The 18,390-nt window shown below is 45.2% G+C and overlaps 1 protein-coding gene across 3 annotated transcripts in view; it reads left to right on the top strand.

Annotated features, from left to right (window-relative positions):
* The first annotated feature begins 11,827 nt into the window (after positions 1 to 11,827).
* Positions 11,828 to 18,390, top strand: part of LOC119970425 (zinc finger protein 474-like) — a 48,640-nt gene continuing 42,077 nt past the window's right edge. For 2 of the 3 annotated variants that reach the window (XM_038805025.1, XM_038805023.1), the window contains exon 1: positions 16,831 to 17,284. The gene's annotated coding sequence lies outside the window, so the exon portion shown is untranslated. Of the gene's footprint in view, positions 11,950 to 16,830; positions 17,285 to 18,390 lie in introns of those variants that run through there. The other variant, XM_038805024.1, reaches the window with a different exon arrangement.

Raw genomic sequence — 18,390 nt, 5'->3', positions numbered from 1 at the left:
GCTTGGATGAGTGCAGCTCCAACAACACTGAGGAAGCTCAATATCATCCAGGACAAAGCAGCCCGCTTGGTTAGCGCACCCCTTCCATAAGTATTCACTCACTCCACCACGAACGCACAGTAGCAACAGTGTGTACCATTCAGAAGATTTACTGCAGGAACTCACCAGGGTTCCTGAGGCATCACCTTGCAAACCCACGACCACTACCATCTAGAAGGACAAGAGCAGCAGTTACCTGGGAACCCCACCGCCTGGAGGTTCCCTTCCAAGTCACTCACCACCCTAACTTGGAAATATATCACTGTTTTGTCACTCTCGCTGGGGCAACATCCTCCCTAACAGCACTGCGGGCGTACCTACACCTTAAGGGCTGCAGCGGTTCAAGAAGGTAACTCACCACCACCTTCTGAAGGGCAATTAGGGATGGGCAATAAATGCTGGCCTAACCACCAATGCCCACATCCCGTAAATTAATTTAAAAAGACAGAAAGAGGAACAGAGAGAACACTTGTGAGGAAAATAAGAAAATCAGTCTTCGAAAGAGGTCAGTTTTTCTGTTTGTCAGAAAAGAAGACAGGAGCTCTATGAGGTACTTGGTAAGCTGGCCAAAAGGTGTAAAAACTGGAAAGCTGTCTGAATAGCTCAGAGATGCTGAGCTTGGTATTTCCCCAGAAGTGGCCAAAATGTGACCCAGCATGTTATTGGTCGGTCAATTGAACAGGAACTCTGGTCATCTACACCTTAGCACAGTTGTGACCCAAGGAAAAGAGGCTTTGTGAAACTCGAAGGCGAAAGCTGCTGTCGGACTAAACTCCTGACTTACCCTGAATGAATAAACAACAGAATATTGGAACTGTGAAGTATAAAATTTGCCTGGGGATTGATGCAAATTCTTGTGGTTGCATCAAATCTATCTTTGTTGCATCGACAGTTCACTGTTCGCAGCATAGTGGTTAGCTCAGTTCCTGCACAGCTCCAGGGTCCCAGGTTCGATTCCCGGCTTGGGTCACTATCTGTGCGGAGTCTGCATGTTATCCCCGTGTCTGCGTGGGTTTCCTCCTGGTGCTCCGGTTTCCTCTCACAGTCCAAAGATGTTCAGGTTAGGTGGATTGGTCATGCTAAATTGCCCTTAGTGTCCCAAAAGGTTAGGTGGGGTTCCTGGATTACGGGGATAGGGTGGAGATGTGGGCTTAGATAGGATGGTCTTTCCATGGGCCTGTGCAGACTCAATGGGCCGAATGGCCTCATTCTGCACTGCAAATTCTATGCTATGAAAGTGCTCTGAGGTGGAAGCCTCACATAATCACATACTGCAGGCAGAAAACATGATGGGAAGTAGTGTTTATTGCCACTGGCCAGGCACTCCTTAAAACACATTTCAGTAAGTGAAATATTTCATGCTATGCTGGCATATGTTTACTCCTGGCAGATTGTGTGACACATTGACAGAGATGGAAAAAAGATGAGGAAACTTGGCTAGAGATGCAGGTTGACCACCTACATGAACCTTTCCTAACTGATGTATTGAGTGCCACCCTATAATCTCCGAATTTGAACCTTCCAAGTGGGTGAGGAGTTTAGATTGGTATGCTGCCACCAGTTGCTAAGTCTCTTCCTTTGGGTGTGGGATTACTATTTCTGCATTCATAAAGACACTGGTAAAGGGCTGACTGTTTCACAAACCCTCCTCTTGCTGTGCAATTGACCACAAGTGTCTCCCAAAAGAAACCATGCATACTTGGAGCAGCATAAAATGTAATTTAAAATAAGGTGCTAACCTGGTGAATCTAAAACACAGGATTGCATGCATGCTAAACAGCAGAAACAGTATAGGGACAGACCTGAGCTATCTAACTAATCATGGATCAGATCAAAGCTCTGCTGTCCTGTCACACCGTAGTTATGAATAGTTGTGTAGAAGTAAACAGGAGAAGGCTCCATTAACAAATCCATCCTCAATAATGACATAGATCAGCATATGACTTCAAAACAAGGATGAAGTATTTGCAACAATAGTAAGCCAGATGTATTGAATGGGGGGGAAGAACACGGCGGTGGGGGGGGGGAGGGGGGGGACAGAGGGACAGGGTCTAGGGGGTGGGGAGGAGTTGGGGGGAGGGGGGGGACAGAGGGACAGGGTCTAGGGGGTGGGGAGGAGTTGGGAGGAGAACAAAAGAGAATCAAAGCGAAGGGTGAGGTAGAGAAGCACAACAGACACAGGCCTCGATCGAACCCCTGGCAATAGCCCTGTGGGATACGAAAAACTGGAAGGGAATCTGGAGAGGAGACAGAGCACCGAGTCTCACTCTTTGCAGATGACCTGATCCTCTAAATTGCACAGCAAGAGGAGGGTTTGTGAAGTTTGTGAGGGACTGAAGGCAATACTGCAAAAACCGAAAGAGTTTGGAACCTTCTCGGGCTACAAACATAACCTGGGCAAAAGTGAAACATTCCCAGTGAACCCAAACTGTCAATCAAGAGGGATCCCAGTTGCAGGAAGAAGAAGAACTAAAATGGACTATGTTATTATAAATGTTTGCGGCTTTGTTTTGTTTTTAAAAAATAGTATATTTACTTTCAATTTTCCTTAAAGGAAAGTGAAAAGGTAAAAAATGAAACCATCTTTGAAGTTGATGGTTTCTTTTTTTTCTTGGGGGTGGTGTCATGGGAGTGTACCTTTAAGAAATGTATTGTTTATCAAATTACTTCAGTGATGTAATTGAGTGGGCGGAGCTGGGTTGTGGCTCTGGATTTTACTTTCATTTTGAACTGGAAGCTGGCTGTTGCAAAAAGTTTATTTTTGGCTTGCACTGTTGGAAGCTGGATTCATAAAAAGAAGACTTCTTTTCTCTCTCTCTCTTTATGTTAAAATCTGTAAAGAATTCAAACCTACTGTTTTGTTAAAAGGGTTTTCCTGGTTTTCTTGGATGTTGTTATCAAGTTGAAACAGCAGAAATGGAAGTTATTAAGGGTTATATATAGAGAGAACTGTAGCTGTGTGGGGAATTTCTGTTTGTAGTTGATAAAAAATGCTTACTGTGTGTGTTTATAAAATGTTAACTGAATTTGTAGAATAAGTTTTGCTTTGTTTAAAAGTGCTTTAGGCCTCTGTTCAATAACACCTAAAAACTAGGCCCTTGTGCTCCTTGTAACCAAAATTAATAAACAGTTGTAGGTCACGTGAACTCCATGATATACTTTGGAGTTTTCTAAACCCTGGCCCATAACAATGGGTACAGGAACCCGGCACAGATTGGGTACAAATGGAGGAGGCATCCTGTAGGAATGACCCTCCGGGCCCTGGCTACAGCAGCACTCCCAACCTCCTCAACAAGATACACAATGAGCCCAGCGGCAGTGGCCACGCTGAGAACGTGGACCCAGCTGAGACAACACTTCGGGATGACCAAAATGTCCCCCACATGCGGCAATCACAGATTCCCCCCCCCCCCCCCCCCCACCATGCTATATACCACCTTCAAAAGATGGAGGCAGGACGGTGGCACACTGATGGCTGGGGACTTCTACGTTGGACACAGACTGGCGACACTGGACAAACTGAAGAGGAAGTGGAAACTAGCAAAAGGACAGGAAATGAGACACCTCCGAATAAAACACTTCCTCCGCAAAGAGACAGTGGGGTACCCCAGGGCCCCAGAAACCACACTACTAGAGGACCTGATAGGCACAAGCAGCGAGAAGGGGGGGGGGATGTGAGAAAATATACGGACAGCTACTGGACAGAGCCCGGACTCCACTGTACGAGACCAGATAAAAATGGGAGGACAAACTGGGGACAGAGGTAGGGTGGGGACTCTGGAGCGAAGCACTGAGCAGGGCTAACCCCACCTCCTCCTGTGCAAGGCTCAGCCTAATACTGCTCAAAGTGGTGCACAGAGCACACCTGACCAGAACCCGAATGAGCAGGTTCTTCCTGGAGGTGGAGGATAATTGTGAACGGTGCCAGAGGGGCCCGGCCAACCACACCCACATGTTTTGGGCTTGCCCCAAACTTAATGGGTTCTGGACAGCCTTCTCCGAGGCAATGTCCAAGGTTGTGTGGGTGAGGGTGAAGCCATGCCCAATAGTGCCATTGCTTTCGCTTCCCTAATTGCACACCAGAGAATCCTACTTGGCTGGCGATCGGCAGCACCACCCACAGCTGCAGATTGGCTCGCTGAACTTTCGAAATTTCTCCACCTGGAGAAGATTAAGTACGCCATCCGAGGGTCGGAGGAAGGCTTCCTGGATACTTGGGGGTAGTTTGCCTGTTCCAAAACCTGTTCGAGGCCAGCAACTAGGGGTAAGCCAAGAATAAAAAAACAAGATAGCTGAGGAACCAAAGGACTACGCAACCCAGGGAGGGGGGAGATGGGGGTGGGCGAGACTAAAGGAAGGAGGGGAAACCACAAGAGAAGAGGAGGTGGAGCTACCCCTCCCCCTTTTCCTGGAAAATAAAAGAAAAGCACAGCTGAAGCCAAAGTGGGGGGGGGGGAAAGGAAGGTGGGGGGGGGGGGGGAGGAAGGTGGGGGGGGGGAGGTGGGGGGGGAACAACGGGGAAGGGGAGGAACTATAGACTGATCCAAAGGGCAGCAAAGTGTACATAGGGTCAGTTAAACGAAGGACAAAATAAATCTCTCAGTACAATAACGTAAATTAGCACGGGCAAGAAAAATGTGATGTATATATACAACTGTTCATAAATATGAACAATGCCAATAAAAAAATTTGAGAAAAAATATTATGAAACAGCCAGACATACTTGATGCAGTAAAAGCTATGGACCTCAGCAACATCCCGGCTATAGACCTGTGCTCCAGGAATAACCGTGCTTCTGGCCAAGCTGCTCCAATACAGCTACAATACTGGCATCTACGTGACAAAGTGAAATATTGCTCAGGTGTGCCTTATCCACAAAAAGCAGGACACATCCAATCTGGCCAAATTGCCACCTCACCAGTCTACTTCACAATCATCAACCAAATAATTTTTTAAATAATAATTTTTATTGAGGTTTTTTAATTTTACCAAATATTACAAAGAAAATACAAATCCACAAATACATTTCAAGAAAAAATACTTAAAAGAATACAAACCTTTGTCCAAACCACAAGACAACCACAAACAAGTCCCCTAATCCCTGCAGCCCTTTCTTTCCACATTCCCCTAATAAGGCGCCTAGCTTCGCCGGCTTGAACGGATGGTTGATACAAATAGAGGCTAATCTTTGGGGCAGCACGGTAGCATTGTGGATAGCACAATTGCTTCACAGCTCCAGGGTCCCAGGTTCAATTCCGTCTTGGGTCACTGTCTGTGCGGAGTCTGCGCATCCTCCCCATGTATGCGTGGGTTTCCTCCGGTTTCCTCCCACAGTCCAAAGATGTGCAGGTTAGGTGGATTGGCCATGATAAATTGCCCTTAGTGTCCAAAATTGCCCTTAGTGTTGGGTGGGGTTACTGGGTTATGGGGATAGGGTGGAGGTGTTGACCTTGGGTGGGGTGCGTTTTCCGGGAGCCGGTGCAGACTCGATGGGCCGGGTGGCCTACTTCTGCACTGTACAATCTATGATAATCTATGAAACCCACATAACCCTTACCCCCTCCTCCACCCTCCCTCCAGCTACAGAAACTCCATTAGGTCCCCTAACTTTGCTGAGGCACTCGGTGGGGTTGGAGACCTCCATCCCAGCAGAACCCGCCTCCGGGCAATCAACGAGGCAAAAGCTATAAGATCCATCTCCGCCCCTATCTGCAGCCCCGGCGAGTCCGACACCACCAAATATTGCAACTTGAGGACAGAGTTCAAATTTGACATTTAGAATCGGCGACATGGTACTAAAGAAGGAGACCCAAAGGCTCACCAGTTTGGCCCATCGAGTCTGCACCGGCTCCCGGAAAACGCACCCCACCCAAGGTCAACACCTCCACCCTATCCCCATAACCCAGTAACCCCACCCAACACTAAGGGCAATTTTGGACACTAAGGGCAATTTATCATGGCCAATCCACCTAACCTGCACATCTTTGGACTGTGGGAGGAAACCGGAGGAAACCCACGCATACACGGGGAAGATGCGCAGACTCCGCACATACAGTGACCCAAGACGGAATCGAACCTGGGACCCTGGAGCTGTGAAGCAATTGTGCTATCCACAAGGACCAGAACATGTACCTTTGATTGACCGGGCCTATGGAACACCTCTCACACCTATCATGCACCTCCAGGAGAACAACACTCATCTTTGCTTGGTCAGATGTGCCCTAAACACTACTTTGAGTTGGATCAAGCCCAATCTCACAAACAAGGAGTTGGAGTTCACTCTGCGATAGGCCTCACTCCACACCTTGTCATCTACTATGGGCCCCAGCTCACCCTCGCACCATGCTTTCACCCCATCCACCAGGCCCACTTCCTCTGACAGGATCCACCCATAGATGGCAGATGTGCTATCCTCCACTGACCCAGCCAGCGAAAGAATCCTTTCCATAAGCAACACCAGCGGCACCACAGGGATTGTCGGGAAGGCCTTCCAGACAGAATTCCAAACCTGGAGATATCTAAATGAATTTGGTATTTCACCGTCAATTCCTCCAAGCCGGCAAATTGCCTTCCAGAAACAAGTCCCCTAATCTCTGCAGCCCTTTCTTTCCACAGTCCCCTAAAAATTACCTAGCTTCGCCGGCTTGAACAGATGGTTGATACAAATAGAGGCTAACCTCGACACAGGCCCGAGCTTAAAAAGTTGCCTGAACTGTCCTCATATCCTCAAGGTTGATATGACCACGGGGCTCATCGAATATTATGTCGACGAAAACTGGAGCGAATCCATCATCAGTGCACCCAACAGGGACTCGCTACATGATCTCACCTCAACCTGCACCCAAGTGGCCCCTGGATCACTACACGTAGTGATCACTACTTGTACGAATTCTCGGAATCTTACCGACCCATATAAAATCTGCTGCCAACTTAATAACCCTCCCAAAAAGGGATTTAGGGAGGAATACAGGAAGATTTTGAAAAATAAACAAAAACTGTGGAAGAATATTCATTTTGATAGGCTAGACCCTGCCCATCAAGGATATGGGAAGGTTATCCCACCTTTGTAGATCAGACTTGACCTTGCTCACCACACTAGCATAGTTCTATTTATGGTACTGGGCCTAGTCCCAGGCCACTCGGGCATCCAGATACCTGAAACTTGATGGGGTGCAAGGTAAAGGGGAAAGGCCTTTGGGTTGGCTTCTGCCGCTGTGGGATCCAACGGAAAATACTCACTCTTTCCCAAATTCAACTTGTATCCCGAAAAAGAGCCTAAGCTCTTCAGTCGCTCCATTATATCACCCATAGTGGGGACTGGGTCTGTCACATAAAGCAGCGAGTCATCGGCATATAGGGATATTCTATGCTCCAACCATTGTTGAAATTGCACTTAACCCAAAGAAAGGTGGTTGTGGGAGGCTGATCATCTCAGCCTCCATGCCACTGCTGCAGGAACTCCTCAGGGCAGTATCAGCATCTTCAGTTAGGTTATCTATAATCCTTCTTCATCAGGCCAGAAGTGATAATGTTCATTGACAATTCCACAGTGTTCCGTTCCAATTGCAACCTTTCCAATAACAAAGCAGTCAGTGCCCCCATGCAGCAAGGCTTGGAAAATATTCAGACTTTGGCTGCTGTGCCAAGAAACATTCATGCCACCCAAGTGGCAGGGAATAGTCAGTAAAAGAGTTTAATCACTTGCCCTTGACATTCAACCATATTACCATTGCCAAATCCTCCCACCATCAACATCCCACGATTTACCATTGACCAGAAGCATAACTGGGCCAGCCATATAAATACTGGGGTTACAAGAACAGGTCAGACATTGAATATTCTGCAGTGGGTGACTCAGCATTTATGACTCTCCAAAGTTTTTCCACTATCTAGAAGACATATCATAAATATGATAGAATACATTGGCCTGGACAAGTACACCTTCAACAACACTCAAGGTGCTTTACACCATCGGCCCTCATCCACCACCTTAAATATTCACTCCCAGTGCACTGCATCTTCAGTGTGTACCATCTATAATATGTTCTGTAGCAATTTGTTAAGGTTTTTTTGACAGCACCTCTGAAATCCGTGACTTTTATCAACTAGAAGGATATGACCAGTTAGAATGGGAGCACCATTGCCCCCAAGTCACACATCATCCTGACACTTGACGCTGTTCTATCACCGCAGGGCCGGCCCAAGGTACCGGCAACTCGGGCAGTCGCCCGGGGCGCCATGTGCTAGGGGGCGCCAGAGACTCGGGTCCCGCGCATGCGCAGTTGGGCCGGTGCCAACCAGCGCATGCGCGGTGGCCGCCCTCCCCCAGGGCGGCCCCTTCCGCCCCCCCCTCCATCCAACCCCCCCTCCGTCCGCCGCCCCCCCTCCGTCCGCCCCCCTCGCCCCCCCCCCCCCCCCCCAAGGGCGCCAAAGTGCAGCTTGCCCGGGGCGCCAGCATCCCTAGGGCCGGCGCTGTATCACCGCTAAGTCATAATACCGGAACTTCTTACCTAACAACACTGAGAGCACCTTCACCACATGGATTGCAGCAGGGGTTGAAGAATGCAGCTCACCATTTCAAGATCAATTAGGGAGCATGTAAGCAGGCCTTATTGGAGTATTTTATGGTTCTACCTCATTCAAAGAAATGTTTAGTTGTAATGTGGAAGTTGAATCATTCATGAATATTCATTGCCTTATGAAAGAGTTCCCTAGTGATGAACAGGCATCGCATGTAAGGTTGCAGGATTCTAAGATGGAAACATGCAGTGATGCCACACAAAACCAGAACACTGGAAAGAGTTAAGTTCAATGGACACTAATATTGTTAAATTTATTTGAGGCGTTAAAATTCTGCATTGGCAAAGATGATTCCCTGATTTCAGAAGCTGCATTTATCGGCTGGGTTCTGAGGAGGTTGTCTCTCCAGATCAAAAATAGAAACAACGCTCTGCTTTATCTCTGTGAGCATTACCGTGACAACCCTATTTCTGGGTCACTGAGAGCTCGTTTGACAGCCGAAACAAGCAGTAAGCTGTTTATTTTCACAGCAAGTAAAGTGCATACATCCTTTTATTGGATATTCTGCTTCTCATGAATTCCTCTCGCAGTACATTTTACAATCAATGCAAAGATAAATAAATCATTATTTAAATGAGACCAAGTGGTCCCCTTTTTGAATCTACAATGCTAACAAAGATCAGCCCACAATCTTTCCTGGAGTTAGATGTCTCGCTTATTGGCTGTCAAACATATGTAAAGTTCAGTCAATACATCACTGAACATTTGAAGACACAGATATAGAAACATATGATGGTGTAGGACAGGGAAAGACCAACTGGTCCACTGGACCTGTCCTATACTGTCACCCCACCTGACTGTCACTACCCTACAGCCACAAAGTCTCTGAAGGGAGGCTCTTAAAATCTTAGGCCAATTTTGAAAAAAGAATCTCTGGGAAATTCCTTTCTGATTCCAAAGGTGACTAAACAAGTACTTTTAATAACCAGTTGCCTTTCATTTGAGATTATGTTGCCCACTCTCAGGAACTCATGCAGATCCCTTTTGAATGTTTGCAGTGAATCTGCATTCAGTACGTGACAGACTAGTTTCAAAGGTGGCAACCCTTTAAAGAAGTATCTTGTATTATTTAACTAATTTCAAAGTTTACATTTGTGTTACATAGTTTTCCCTAATCTACCTCAAATAGCATATCTACATGGATTAAGTTAAGTCCTTTCATTATTTGAGGACAGTAACCTAATCTCCTCACTCGACTCCTATGCGACTGCTTGGAGTAAGTGGACTGGTCCGTATACAAGAACTCAGCAGGCAACATAAACGAGTATGCCACCACCATCACAGCATCATTCATCAGCAAGTGTGTAGAAGATTGCGTGCCAAAGAAGGTAGTACGTGCCTTCCCCAACCGGAAGCCATGGGTTAATCAGGAGATTCACTCGCTATCAGCAAATGAAGCCTGATGGAGTCATTGGTCGTGCACTCAGATCCTATGTGGACCAGCTGGCAGGTGTGTTCGCGGATATCTTCAACCTCTCCCTACTCCGTTCCGAGATTTCCACCGGCTTCAAGAAGACCATCATCATGCCAAAGAAGAACCAGGCAACATACCTCAACGACTATGTCCAATGGCCTTGACATCTATTATTATGAAGTGCTTTGAGAGGTTGGTCATGAGACACATCAACTCCTTATTCCCAGAATGCCTTGAGTCAGTGCAATTTGCATACTGCCACAACTGATCCACAGCAGATGCTATCTCCCTGGCCCTACACTCATCCCTGGAGCATCTCAACAACAAAGACGCCTCTGTCAAACTTCTATTCATTAACTACAGCTCCACCTTCAACATATAATCCCAGCCAAGCTGATATCAAAACTCCAAAACCTAGGACTTGGATCCTTCCTCTGCAACTGATTCCTCGACTTCCGTAGTGGGTTGGATGTCGAACAAAATTGAGTCAAAGTACAAAAGGGAGATAGAGAACCTAGTGACATGGTTTAACAACAACATTCTCTCCCTGCAAATGTCAGCAAAACTAAGGAGCTGGTCATTGACTTCAAGAAGCAAAGTGTCGTACATCCCCTATCTGCATCAATGGTGCCGAGGTGGAGATGGTTGATAGCTTCAAATTCCTAGGTGTGCACATCACCAACAATCTGCCGTGGTCTGCCCACATCAACGCTGCAACCAAGAAAGCAACAGCGCCTATATTTCTTCAGGAAACTAAGGAAATTCGGCATGTCCACATTGACTCTTACCAATGTTTACAGATGCACCATAGAAAGCATCCTATCTGGCTACATCACAGCCTGGTATGGCAGCTGTTTGGCCCAAGACCATAAGGAACTACAGAGAGTCGTGAACACAGCCTAGTCCATCACACAAACGAGCCTCCCATCCCTGTATACATCACCCGCTGCCTTGGGAAAGCAGGTGGCACAATCAAAGACCCCTTCCACCTGGATTGTTCTCTCTTCCATTGAGCAGAAGACACAAAAGTCTGAGAACATACACTAACAGATTCAAAAACAGCTTCTTTCCCACTATTATCAGACTCCTGAACGGCCCTCTTGTGGACTGAACTGATCTCTCTCTGCATTCTCTCTACTGAGTAGCACTATACCCCTCTGTATGTCACACCCGATGTCCATGTATTTACATTATGTATCTATCGTATGTCCTATGTTTTTCCATGTATGGAATGATCTGCTTGGACTGCACGCAGAACAATATTTTTCACTGTACCTCAATACACGTGACAATAAATCTAAATCCAATCTGAATCTAATCTCAAATCTAATCTCTAAAGTTTACAATTTTCTAGTGTGAAAAGCCCCAGCTCTCTAAATTTATTGTGATAACTGAAGACTTTTAAACTAGGTATTAATGCAGTGGTCTTCCTCTAAAACCTTTTGAAAAATGGAAGTCTTTCAGCTCCCAGGTAACAGTCCATTTCAAAGACAGCAGTTAGAGTCCAATAGTCTTCCTCCACAGCAGTCTTGGCCCATCTTGCTTTGTTAATCTCAAGTACTTTCGAAAAAAAGGAGGCAAGTAGAATAAATTGAGAAAGACTTAATGGATTTATGAATAATGACTAACATTACTGTATAATCTTTTAATGCATAGCTGCTATCAATATCAATACTGGCCACTAAGTAGCGCTATTGTCTTTTAATGTAGCTTGAATGTGGTGGGTATTTTGAAATTTTAAGCATTTCTGTCTATCTGTTTCTGTCCACCTGTCTGTCATCTCTTATTTTATAAATAGGAATTTTTGAAGGCACAATGATGTCATTCACCTGAATATTATCTTCTGTGGCCAACATTAGCTTACAGCCGGCACAAAATAGTTTATATCCCTACTACAGCTATTGGGCCTTCTGGTGGTAAGTGGATTATTATTTTAGTACTTTCTCTTGCGGTTTAGCAAGCCTATTAACATGAGAAATCATGAGTACCACAAGGTTATAGGGAAGGAAGGCACATCTAAACCTACAACGAAGTATATGTCAAATAAATTTTTTTTTCCTTAAACTTGCATTTGATTGCTATGTAAATAAATACCTCAATCCTGCTCCAGTGAGGCTATGCCTCCCACGAAAACCACCATGAAGAATGTTGGTAACCACAGGTTGCTTGCCTTTTTCTTGGGCGTCCTTTGCCAATTTTCTCTCACTGCTAAAGGAACTGATTTTTGCTAAATATGATTATATCAAAACAGGCAGTCTCTTCTCTACCTCACTCAAGTAACCATTCTTCATTTGGACACTGGACATTGACGATCAAAATCTGTTCATTCTGAAGGAAGTGGTCATTGGAACTAAACCCGATTCTGTTCTTAACCAATATCCACACTGGCACACTTTACAGCGAAAGTAGCATATTATAGAAAAGTAAGCTAGACTTCATCTAATCAACATCACCAATTGCCAGGAGTTAACATTTGGTACATTTTTAAGGAGTGACTTCATAAGCCTTATGTGGAACACTACAATTTGGTTTTGCAAGGCCTCCCAACAGTGGGTGGAAGTTGCACATTTGGGAGCATAATGAAAAATGAAAATGAAAAAAATGAAATGAAATGAAAATGAAAATAAACATACAGCCTAGAGTTGTTGCCCATTTCCCAAAGGCATAAACAGCTGAAAATAACTTTACTTGATTAGGACCAATTTTGTGCTATGGGGGAGGTGCAAATCCATTTGGAGAAATTCCAGAAGAGAATTGTAGAAGAGATAAACATGGATCATTAGAGATGACTATACATTCATTGCTTTTAGAGAGGAAACGATGGTTAGAGTTAAGGCAATTGCTGGCAGGAGCAAATAAGTCAACGAGGATTTGAGTACAGGAGCAGGGATTTCTTGCTGCAATAATACAGGGCCTTGGTGAGGCCACACCTATAATAGTGTATGCAGTTTTGGTCTCCTTATCTGAGGAAGGATGCTCTTGCTCTAGAGGGAGTGCAGCAAAGGTTTACCAGACTGATTCCTGGGATGGCGGGACTAACATATGAGGAAAGATTGAATCAGTTCAGATTGTATTCGCTGGAGTTCAGAAGAATGAGGCTCTCATAGAAGCCTATAAAATTCTAACAGGATTAGACAGGGTAGATGCAGGAAGGATGTTTCCGATGGTGTGTGGGTCCAGAACCAAGAGTCACAGTCTGAGGATACGGGGTAGACCATTTGGGACAGAGATGAGGAGAAATCTTTTCACCCAGAGAGTGACCGGCCTGTGGAATATGTTACCACAGGAAGTCTTTGAGGCCAAAACATTGCATGTTTTCAAGAAGCAGTTAGATATAGCACTTAGGGCAAAGGGGATCAAAGGATATGGGGGGAAAGCGGGATTAGGCTATTGAGTTGGATGATCAGCCATGATCATAATGAATGGCGGAGGAGACTCGAAGGGCCAAATGGCCTCCTCCTGCTATTTTTCTTACGTTTCTTTGTTTTGAAGTGGGGTTTGGTGATCAAAGATTTAAAAGGATAATGCATAGTACTAATTGCTTCATCAAGTGTATGATAATCAAAAATATTTAGCTTTATTCCTTCAGGCATCTGCCAGTTTAAATAACAAATTGACAAATGTCACCCCTACTATATCCAACCTTCAGTACTAGCTGTTATTAATGCATTTGGTATCAATAAGTATCAGATAAACAACGCCCATATTGTAAAGAAGTTGCACATATTATGTCTCTTGTACCAGTCAGCACAGGATCATAAGGAATAGGAGTGGGAATAGGCCCACTGTAAACCACCTTGTGATAAACCATGGCTGATTTCATTGTAGCCTTAACTCCACTTTCCTGCCTGCCCCAATAACACTTAACTCCCTGGTCGATCAAAGATTTCACTCAACCTTGAATATATTCAATGATGCAGCCTCAACGTCAGCAAAACTAAGGAGCTGGTTCAGGAAGCCAAGTACTGACACCCCTGTCTGCATCAATGGTGCCGAGGTGGAGATGGTTAACAGCTTCAAATCCCCATATTTGCACATCACCAACAATCTGTCCTGGTCCAACCACGTCAACGCTATGAGCAGGAAAGCACAACTGCACCTATACTTCCTCAAGAAACTAAGGAAATTCAACATGTCCACATTGACTCTTACCCATTTTTATAGATGCATCATAGAAAGCATCCTATCTGGCTGCATCACAGCCTGGTATGGCAACTGCCTGACCCAAGACCGTAAGAAACTACAGAGATTCATGAACACTGCCCAGTCCATCACACAAACCCGCCTCCCATCCATTAACTCTGTCTACACTTCCCGCTGCTTTGGGAAAGCCGGCAACATAATCAAAGACCCCACCCACCCAGGTTATTCACTCTTCCAACTTCTTTCATCGGGCAGGAGATACGAAAGTCTGAGAACACGCATGAACAGATTCAAAAACAGCTTCTTCCCCACTGTTATCCGAATTCTCAGCGACCCTCTTTTGGATTAAATTGATCTCTCCACACATCTTCTCTACTGAGTAATACTACACTCCATATGCTTCACCCGATTCCTGTGTCTATGTATTTGCATTGTGTATCAACCTTATGTCCTGTGCTTTTCATGTCTGGAATGATCTGCCTAGACTGTACGCAGAACAATACTTTTCACTGTACCTCGGTACACGTGACTATAAACCCAAAACCAAATCCACTGTTCTCTGTGAAAAGGAATAAATTCCTCACCTCTGTCTTAAATGGTAGACTCCCTTACTAGATTCTAGATTGCCCCACAAGAGAAACATCTGCCCAGCATCTATCCCGTCAAGCCCCCTCAGAATCTTATATGCTACAATATGATCACCTACCATTTTTTAACTCTATTAAGTACAAACCTAAATTGCTCAACATTTCCTCATAAAACAACCTCTTCATTTCATTTCATCCCAGAAAGTGAAATGTCTCTGAACTTCCTCCAATGTAACTACATCCCTCCTTAAGTAAGGCAACCAAAACTGTGCACAGTACCTCAGGTGCAGTCTCACCAATACCCTGTGCTATCGCAAGACTTCCTTGTCTCAGATCTGCTTGGAGCTGGATTTCTCAATTAAAAACATTGGCTAGGATTCTCCATTCTGGAGCCAAAGTGTTCCCACTAGTGGAGAATTGGGACTGGTCTCCACTGGTTCTGGGAGTGTGGCCCAGGTGCAAGTCTCTCTCCTTAACCATGCAAAATATATGCATGGTGGAGAGCTTTGGAACCCTGGTATTGGGCCTCTATTTTGAGCGGACAGCCTGATCCCGAGATTCTCCCCCACAACTTAAAAGTGAAACCACACAGCTGCTTTTGATGTGGTGAGAAGCTGTCAATCATAGTCAGTGTGTTTATACACATTGTGGTTAGCATCAAAGCAGGATAATGGAGATGCATCAAGCATGAAGAGAACGATAAATAAACAATCCACCAAGCAGCTGTGTCTGGACCAATAAAATGACAATTACTAGCGAGTGAAATGTTTTGTTATATGAAATTGAATGGAAGATTTGCATTTCAAATGCTGTCAGGGGATTTGAAGCCCTACAAGTGTACTTGGCTTTCGAGGAAGCCTCTGGCACTTATAACAGCTGCGGCTTTAAAGATGGGTCTGAGGCAGCAGACGTTAGGAAAAGGTAAGTGAAAATGTAGTGATTTTTCACTGTACTGCCTGGACTGTTCTTCAGCTTTTAGGCAAAGGTGACTGATGGGGCGGCGGAGTCTGAAGGGGGAGTATCTGATGGGGTGTCTCTAATTGGTGGTCTCTGAAGAGGGGTCTCTAATGGGGGTCTCATGGTGGACTGTGTGGGGACCACCCCCTGGAACATGTGGGGAGCCGTCCTCTGCAGCCTGGCAGAGGCAGAGGAGCACTTCAGTGCCCTGACCCCTTTGAGCCCCCCTAGGGCTCCCCAACAGCAGGGCTGCACTTGGCCAACCACACACAAGGTCTGCCCAGTGGAGTTCCCGAGCATCATTGGGGTGGGGGGGGGGGGGGGGGGGGTAGACTCTGGCTTCAAGCCTGTTTATTGCATGCATATGCATGCTATACTTTAATATACATGTTCCTGCACGCCAGGCAGGTAGCACACTGCCGACTGGCGAGAGATCAGAGCATAGCAACGGGCACCAAACCTGTTTTTTGGGGGGCACTCCATTCTCCTCCTCCCAATCGCGATTCCCGATTTCAGCGGCGGAGAATGGAGAATCCCGGTCATTATTTTCTCTGTGTCAGCCTCATTAGCAACAAGCTGCAGTTGTTTTTTTCCCGCACTACCTACAATGCTAAATAGCACCAAGGGCGTCACATGCCATCAAATTCCGGTCCATATTGGTCAGTCACAGCATCCCATAACACACCACTTCTGACATTAAAATGCCCTAATTTTTTATTTCAGCAGAGAAAATCTTTTTTGGTCCTGGCAAGTGAAATAATTCTTGAAGAGTTGATACTGATTTCAACATGTTCATGAGGACATGCATTTATATTTCAATTTCCCCAGGCTCCTCAAGCATCCTGCAGCAGCCTAACATACATCAGAGAATGCAAATTTCCCACTGGGTAACTGTCCGTGTAGAGTTTCCACATTCTCCCTGTGTCTGCGTGGGTCTCACCCTCAGAAACCCAAAAAAATGTGTAGGATAGGTGAATTGGCCACAGTAAGTTGCCTCTTAATTGGGAAAAAAAGAGAATGCAAATTGCTGTAAGCACACAAGTTATGATTTGAACTGCCATTTCTTTTACTTTTGGCAATAATATGTAATCAAATAATTAACATGTATTATAAACGATAGCACCACAAGCCTGAATACACTTCAAGTCACTAATCTTTTGGGGCTAAAATTATGAAATATTTTCATACATTCTTCATATATCGATTTGGCACAGGTAAGATCAAATCTCTGTAAACAAAGGTCTTGTGCCTAACATTCTTCAGCCTCTTAGAGGTGGTGTTTTCTCTTCATCTTGCTCATACTGGTTGTAACCATGTGGATGGATATTCTCTTTTGTGTTGATTGTGCTGCTAGGAAACAGCCAAGTCATGGAACTTTGTCCTGGAAGCCACAATCGTTGCCACGGCTGCAGTGGAACGCTACTTCTTTGTGGCAGATTGACTCTGCTGGTATGATCCTGTGGCAGCCAATCCTAACACCAAAACCAGGGTTTTAGTTATGGAAAGCATGGAAGGAATGGCTGGAAGATGATGGCGGTGTAAGGTCGGTAACATCTGGAACCAGGTCAGTAAGCTGCATAAATCATAAGTAAACCCTTGGATGCATCTAGTTATAACTTTGGTTTCTCACCTGACTCACCAACCCCTAATCCTAATGAGTAACCTGAACCCATAACTGTAAGCACTATAACTATAATCTCAATACTAACTGCTAACCAATAACAAGTAATCCTTAATCCTAACTCTAAACTAAAACTAGTTTTAATAGCATTGTACAAGCAGGGTTCTGGTGCTGATACAGTGCCATCACAATGCTGCTTTGTCACTCCAATTTTTCATTGGCCCAAATGTTTGATCTTTCGGAAACTGTCACGTACTTTTAGAGTCTCTGAAGTAAGCTATTGAGAAATTTTCTCCTGGATTATTTCACACTGGAATATGACTTCACTTTTTGTACACAGAATGGCTGGTGCACTTATTGCAAAATTACTGCCTTGTTCTCTCCCCCATCTGGTTCTTTTCCACAAACAACTCGGACATGCTCCTATGAAATTTAAGACTTTTCCCATCTTTACTACCCACTGAAATTCTGATACATCAATACTTGAATATTATCTTCTTAAAATAAATTTAGAGTGGCCAATTCACCTACCCTACACATCTTTGGGTTGAGGGGGTGAGACCCACGCAGACACTGGGAAAATGTGCAAACTCCACATGGACAGTAACCCGGAGCTGGGATCGAACCGGGGTCATCGGCGCAGTGAGGCAGCATTGCCAAGTACTACACCACTGTGCCGCCTGTAGCCATCTGGGGTGGCTTCTTCCAGAACACAAAATGGACGCTCACAAAGAATGTAGGGAAATGTGGACAATGCTAGACAGCAAACAGGCATAGTGCCTGAATGTATATTTTGGAAGCAGTTACCAGACGGAATCAAAACTCTGGGCTGATTAACATATTGATGGCCCATCTCCGGGAAACAAAGGACTAACACTCAGGCAGTTGATACTGTTGCAGACATCCCGGCGCCAGAAAGACACAAACAAAGCAGGGCCAACGGCCACCTAAGACACGCCCAGCCATCAGGGCACCTACCCCTTTATTGGTTAAAATCAATAACAATGATCGAGAAAGGGCCCAATTAATTGGGACCAAGTTTAAGGCCC

This window comes from Scyliorhinus canicula, chromosome 8, assembly GCF_902713615.1.
Source record: "Scyliorhinus canicula chromosome 8, sScyCan1.1, whole genome shotgun sequence".
Taxonomy (NCBI): domain Eukaryota; kingdom Metazoa; phylum Chordata; class Chondrichthyes; order Carcharhiniformes; family Scyliorhinidae; genus Scyliorhinus; species Scyliorhinus canicula.
The sequence above is the reverse complement of the archived record's forward strand: the minus strand, read 5'-3'. Positions and strand labels throughout refer to the sequence as shown.